At 36.3% G+C, this 7,716-nt stretch overlaps 1 long non-coding RNA gene across 1 annotated transcript; it reads left to right on the forward strand.

Annotated features, from left to right (window-relative positions):
- Positions 1 to 409: 409 nt before the first annotated feature.
- LOC130049909 (uncharacterized) lies at positions 410 to 1,375 on the forward strand. The gene is made up of 2 exons (XR_008798261.1): positions 410 to 866; positions 1,074 to 1,375. It is a non-coding gene; the product is annotated as an uncharacterized LOC130049909 (long non-coding RNA).
- The last annotated feature ends 6,341 nt before the right edge of the window (positions 1,376 to 7,716 follow it).

Genomic DNA, 7,716 nt, shown 5'->3' on the forward strand with positions numbered 1-7,716 from the left:
AGTGTAAATTTAGGACGTAACATAGGCCGAGTAACCAATTAATTTAGGTAGGCCTATTAAATCGCATAATTTTCTCAACGGATCTTAATACCGGGCATAAACCCGAATTAGTATACCTGCATAAGACCACACTTTGAGCTTGCGTAATAGCTATATGTTTTGGGGTTTGAGACTATTTTAAAACATTGAGGTGGATCAAAAGGGTTTTAAAAGCTCTAAAGGAATTATCAACGAATTTTGCTGAGAAATTAACGAAATACACTTACAAATGGATACATAAAGTAACTTTTTTCTGAAACATTGACTTTGATTTATTTTTCAAATAGAAATTTAAATTCCATGTTTTAATTACATCAGCAAATGACCACCCACGGTAGAGAAGAGTTAAGGAAATCATTGAACATACATGCCAACTTTCCCGATTTGTGCGGGATTTTCCCGATTTGAAGCAGTTGAAAAGGCAAATCCCGATATCCCGATCGGGATTGCAAAAATACCCCGAAATCCCGATTTTCTAAAAAATATCTCCCATTTTACGACAACAAACCCCCATTTCCAACCGGAATTTGAAATCCCGCGTCATTTCTGAACTGGCCAATCAGAAATCGGGACAATAGTCAGCCATTGCTGTTTACCTGTGTCGCATGGTATCGGAGTGATGTAATTTACTTGGTCTGCCTGTGTCGGGGTGCTTATTGGACAGTGCGAAGCATGTTTTGATAGTAATTAATCGGGAAGACGGATTTCAAATTGACATATCCTTTACACAAACGTGAATGGCAATGATAATAGTGTCACCACGAAACAATCGGACATTCCCGATTTTTGCCTCTCGCTGACAGCATCCGAAATATGCAATATTAAAGGTACGTAAAATATATGTTTTTCCAACTATGATAATATAGGCTACCCGAATCTATCTGTCTATAGCGATGTATTACATAGTCTATATAGTGTAGTATTCAATAGACTTTGTGATGCGTGATTTGCACAAGTCTGTACTGAATTTTATATTAGTATTTTACAAGTAAAAACGTATATTTTGATGTGTGTTTTCCTGCTAATTATTTCAGATGTCATGGGTGCAAAGGTTTTGTTCGCAAACTTCATAGCAGGGCAGATCACTCCTTTTCTGGTTGCAATGCAGATTGTTCCACCAGACTCTGCAAGCCCATGAAATTGTTTACAGACAAGCAAGATCGCCTTTGTAGTCGTACCTAAATGCATGTGCTTTAATTTAAATGTTGATATATAGACCAGCCAATGTGTATATGGTGTAAAAGGATGCAACTTTAAGTATTATTTGATATGTATGTGACTTGTTGGAGAGGATTTTTTGCTGAATAGATGATTTTAATAAAATACTTATCTATATCTTTCAAAGTTTTTTTTTATATAGTTTTATTAAAGTTGATGGTCAAACACACTTGATGTATGATACATGTATAATGATTAGATTGATATTTTATTTGAAAAGACAAATATTTATTTTCATGGTAAAATGTCGTGAATTTTGAGCGTTGCAAAAAGGTCGTCGCGCGCAAAATCCCCCATGGGGATTTTCAAAAGTTGGCATGTATGATTGAATTGTGTCGTTTATTCTTCAGAGGAATACTGCACATTTCAATAAACTGTAATATATGTGTGTAGACTCAGCCCCATGGAGTTTCTGTTGAGATCTGAATTAGTGAAAAAGACATCTTATTGTTTATACCTATATATTTTTATGCATTGTTTTAAAATATAAACTAGATTTAAGTAAATTTCAGAGTGGGTCACTAACAATTTATTTGTCAACAGTTACTTTTCCTCTCTCTGATTCTCTGTCCTGTTAAACTATACTTGTGCGTTGGTCCGTATTTTTGTACATTAAGGAGGTACTCTACATCGTCATAATGGCTGACGTCATTTTAAAACATGGATGAAAATATAAATATCAGCAATATTTGCCTATTCATTTCAAACCTTAGGACCTAGCTGAGTAGCTCAGTAGGTAAGCACGTCGACTACTGAACTGTAGATGTGCGAGTCCAGCAGGGGTTTTAACTTTAATTTTTAGATTGCTTTCTACTAAAACTTCATTTTGTGACGAAATTAAGTAAATTTGAAATTTTTTAATTTCAAAATATTGTTGTACATATCCTCCACTTTTCATCCATATTGAATTTCTCTGGTGTAGCATACCTCCTTAACCAAATATCGATTGAAGTATTCAAGGTTTGTGTCAGTATTATATATGTCGAAACGCGCATCTGGTGCATCAAAATTGGTACCGTATAAGTTTTACATTCTGCATTTGCTTGTAACTCAAATTCTTTGTCTCCTTTACAAGCTAGAGAACTGAGTTCATATATACGTTTCAATTTTATACTCTTGTGTAGCAGCCAGGAATTCTGTATCTAACGACAAATTTTACATCGTGTGAGGTATACGATGTGACACAGGTCTACTACAGTAGTATTTCATTGTTGTGGTTTTGCAGAAACTCATTGATATCCAGAGTTGATAAATCACACCTTCTGAAGCTTCAGAGAAAAGATGAAAAGGTTCACCATCTGGAGAAACCCTCATTCAAGTTGTGCAGTTATATGTCTCTCATTGTATTGAAAATTTCAAGATAGTTTTCAATATCTTAAATTTGTGGTATCTATATTCCAAGTTGATTATTTTTAAAGTTTTGTGATGCTAAAACGGAAATGAAAGATAACCAGATTGATCTATCTATTTTACCATGTTCTCTACAGGCTCCTAGTGGAAATGGACAGCTTAAGAATTTCTAAAGGGGGGATATAAGAACCCATCCCACTCCAAATCAATTCATATTAAACGGTGTTGGCATCCAACTTGAATGAAGAATTTCAGACTTCTAGAACAGGTTAATAACTACAATGATTTGTTACAGTTTGCTATTGAAGTTTTCCACCACTGACAGTAATAACCAAAACGATTATTTCTGGCATTTAAAGGTGTGAGTATTTTTTAAGAAGTTTATCATATTCCGAAATATGTTCCCTTTGTTAGTGAAAAAAAGTCAAGCCCAAATTGATTAAATTCTATACTGAAAACTTCTGTATTGATAAAACACAGAGCTGACACAGGGATGGATTTGTGACTTGTTTAGAATGAACTGACCTATACCTAGTTTTATTTCAGGCGCATCTGATGCAGATCTTTTTTTTTAAAGGAGAAGCCATATTTGCAGAAGACTTGATTGAAAATGAGAAATGCGGGACGACCACTCCACCTGTAGACCCCCTCGGCAGTGTCCTGGAAGAGGAGGTGTGGCATTGTTTCATGTTGGAAATCGAATACTCTTCAAAGCGTACACCACTGACAGGTTACAGTTACGTGGGGGATAACACCTAGTATAAGGATATTTGCTAACTTTTGCATGGGAATGTGTCGCATACTTATAAGGATACATTTATTTGCTAACCTTTTCGATGCCAATAATTGCAATAAATGAAATCTAGCTGTTTTATTATTAAACATATTTTCTGCACACGTGTATGTCTTTGATATAGTATTGAAATATTCTTAAACAATTGAAGATCACTAGCAGTTACTTCAAACGAAAGCCAACAACAGGAATCGAACCTGTTCCTCTTCCGTTCTGATACGAAAGCGTGCACCATTACACCATGTTGGCATGCACATAGAACTGGTAGCCTTGAAGAGTAATATTGTAATGCATGTATTCTTCTGCAGTTGATACTGGTTAGTGATATAGATATATATATATATCCAAAATATAAGTAAATATCCACACGAGTAATAGTATAATAAAGAAAAATTAGAACGCCGAAAATAACTCAACCGGTATATATATATATATATTCCTTGTATAAAGAAAGTCTAATATCATGAAATTCAGATAAATCTAGTATTTCTGTACGTGAAATACCTTTCAATCTAGTTCACAGTAATGTGTTTGTAATCTAGTGATGAATTGCGTACTATGGAAGAAGAGTTAACATAGAATGATCATTGAATCAGATGATAAACTGAAATCCTGTGTCACAGGTGTGACAGCAATTAAAAAACCCTCACTGCTTAAAAGTCCGATGTTGAGTATAAGGTCCCGATACAGGTAATCGATGGTGAGCCTTGAATATGAATGAATTTTATACAATAGAGAAACAAACAATGACTGTAACTTATCTACATTAGCTAGCATAAACTTGCAACTTGATAAGTCCCCAAAAAATCTTTGAATAGTTCTTTAGGCCAAAATTGATCGTCTATTTTCATATTGTGTTACATAATTTTATATAAGTGCATGTAGGTGTAACTTGTATCTTTCTAGGATAAAATACCATGGCTTGCTTAAGATCAAATATATACAAAATGCAAGAATGGTTCATATACAGATAGCAGTTACAATCACATTGATAATGCTTTACAAGTCAAAAGGAGTCTATAGGAAATTCGATCTGAAACTACCGGTTCAAAATAGGAAGAATGGTGTGTGTCATTTGTAAAACGCAGTGTATATATATCTTCACCAGCCTCCGTTGCCGAGTGGTTAGAGCATCGCGCCCAAAATCTCACCTCTGTGGGCGCGGGTTCGAATCCCGCTCGCGCCGGTAAGTGAGAAAGTTTCCCAGTTTACTTTCGGGAAGGTCGGTGGTATCTTCCCAGCTACATTGTATCTGGGTTCTCTGTTCCACCAATAAAAAACTGGGCGCCACCATATTTATAACTGAAAAATTTGTTGAGTGTGGTGGAAAACATCAATCAATCAATCAATCAATCAACCAACCAATCAATCAATCAATCAATCACCAGCTTCCTCGGTGCCCCTTGCTTGTCGTAAGAGGCGACTAAATGGCGGTCATTCGGATGACACCGCAAAAACCGAGGCCCTGTGTCCCTTTCGAGAATTTTTCGATCATAAGGAGACGTCACCATTGACGGTGAGGGACTGCAAAATTTAGGCCTATGCTCGCCGCTTACGGCCTTTGAGCAGGGATGGATTCTTTATCGTGCCACAGTCGCTGTGACACGGGACCTCGGTTTTTGCCGTCTCCTCCGAAGGACCGCCCCATTTATTCGCCTCTTACGACGAGCAAGGGGTACTGAGGACCTATTCTTACCCGGATCCCCAGGGGATTATCATACCATGTCCTGACTGAAAATGATCTGTATAACATGATAAATCATGCGTCACAACAACCCCGTACTTGGTTTTAACACTAAGGATAATCTAGTACAATTTGCAGAGTACATATAGATAATAAGAGATAAGCATAGTCACTAGAAGTGTGCTTCACTTGACAATATTTCTCGCCATCATGAAGTCCATTCTCGCGGCCGCACTTTTCCTTCTCTTTCTAGCCAGCACCTGTTCGGCGCAGTGCTTGATACATCAAAGGACACCTTCCGCTCCCGGAGACCAAGGTGAGCAACGGGGAATTTATTTATTGGCATGTTGTTAAAAGGTTCTATTAGAACAATTTTCACTCGTGTAGGGACGTCACCATCTCTAGCCTATGCATGTCGCTTAGCGCCGTACCAATGAGTGTTCTTTATTAGGAACTCAGATGTTAAAATCACATCCCAAAGGCCCGCAACCTGTCTTGTATATGCTCCAATATTCTGAATACCGGAGTGAATCACCGATCTGGCTTTAATCGGACTGAAAGGCCTGTGACCTTCAATTTGGATAGCCGTATTACTTTTACCATACCGTCATTTTTGTGCATGAGACTTATCGTGGCGGGTTATACTAGTATTAACGGATCCATGTCACAGAATAATGAAAGATTTTTATTAGATAGATATGATGTGGTATAACACCACCTACGGAACACATCGGGGGTTTTCATAGTCAAAACCAGATGGTTATATAGATCTCGTATCGCATCACATACAGAATATTGTAGCGGTGTTTAACGTAGATAATCATTTACAATTCTGATTAAAGAAGATCATGTTTTAAGAAATGCAGACAGAAATAATGCGTTCTTCTATTGAAGGGTGGATATTATTTATCATATACATATCACTACGCACAGTTGTATATCAAACCATAGACCGATAGATACAACGAAATATTTTCACTGCCTTCTATCCAAACCTCTTGCAACTTTAACTGACGGTGCTAACTTTTTTTTAAAATTCCATAAGAGTGTATTCTGATGCTATTCATAGTAATTTTTTCTATTTATAGTATAAATTTCTATTTATATTATATATATCTATTTATAGTATAAATTTCTATTTATAGTATATATTTCTATTTATAGTATAGATTTCTATAATGACTTGAATTAAACTGTGGAGTTAGTATGGTCTCAGTGATTTAAGAACAAGTTTTGAAAATGTTGCAAACAGCTACTCTTAAAAATCACCCACTTTAAAATAAATATTTATCAGCATTATACATGTATACTGTATAACTAGTATTTTTTGCAGTTAATTTTTTTTGCGATTCAATTCTAAAAGCTAGCACAATTTATTAGATGCTTTTCCAATTTGAGCGGTTGCATTATACCGATGCATTTAGATTACATCTTAACTTTGTTGTTTAGAATATTTTGAAATTGTAAATTTTGCGGATTTTTCTTATCCGTAAAAAGTGAACAACCGCAAAAAAAAAAAAAAAAAAAAAAAAAAAAAGCCCGCTAAACATACATGTATATATCAGACTAAGTGAATATTTTGATTAGCCCTGTATGTTACCGCTAAACATACATGTATATATCAGATTAAGTGAATGTTTTGATTAACCCTGTATGTCTTTCAGCTTCCCAACACCACTGTAACCTAAACGGCATAGGGCTTGATAAGGGCGAAACCTACACAAACACCACCAGCTGTTTGAAATGTCATTGTGGGGCGGATCACAGCGTCTACTGCTGCGCGTATGATATTCATATATATCTATACAGAGAGAACTTCTATTACAGAATATGTTCTAGTTACATGTTCTATTTCATTATAAGGCTGTTATACATTCAGTATTTGTATTTTGTAATTCTTCCTATTTCAGCATGCTGTCCCATTACTTATTGCCTGATGGGTGTGTCTCTAAAACAGAGAACTGTGTGCAACAAATTGTTTACGAATCTGATGGATCTCCGTGCCAAGCCATTGCAGCTGTATCCAGGAAGTGACGTCATTAAAATACACACAGACGTCATGCGAATCCCTTTTTCCTTCAACATACTAAAATTCAATGCGACCTTTTGACCTGTATTTCTTTCTCTATATGGATTCTTTTAGAATCAGAATGGTTATTCGATTTTTTTCATGACCTCACTGCAGATCTACATTAACCCCATGCGATTTTGCGGTTTACACTTTTTTTGGGGGGGGGTAGAAGTCATCCCTTGTGTAAGAATGATGTTGAGTGTATGTGTAGAAAGCCAGTTAAATATAAAGATACGGTAAAATTTACGGTATATGCAGCGCCCTGTCCTGCAGGATACGCGTATATAAACCATACACACACGATATAACGGTACATGCACGTCACAATGTGATACACGCATGATACAATAGGATAGACGCCCAATACAATAGGATACACGCCCGAAACAATAGGATACACGCCCGATACAATAGGATACACGCCCAATACAATAGGATACACGCCCGATACAATAGGATACACGCACTATACGATAGGATACACGCCCGATACAATATGATACACGCCCAAAACAATAAGATACACGCCCGATACAATAGGATACACGCCCAATACAATAG

Source organism: Ostrea edulis, chromosome 8 (assembly GCF_947568905.1).
Source record: "Ostrea edulis chromosome 8, xbOstEdul1.1, whole genome shotgun sequence".
NCBI classification, from domain to species: domain Eukaryota; kingdom Metazoa; phylum Mollusca; class Bivalvia; order Ostreida; family Ostreidae; genus Ostrea; species Ostrea edulis.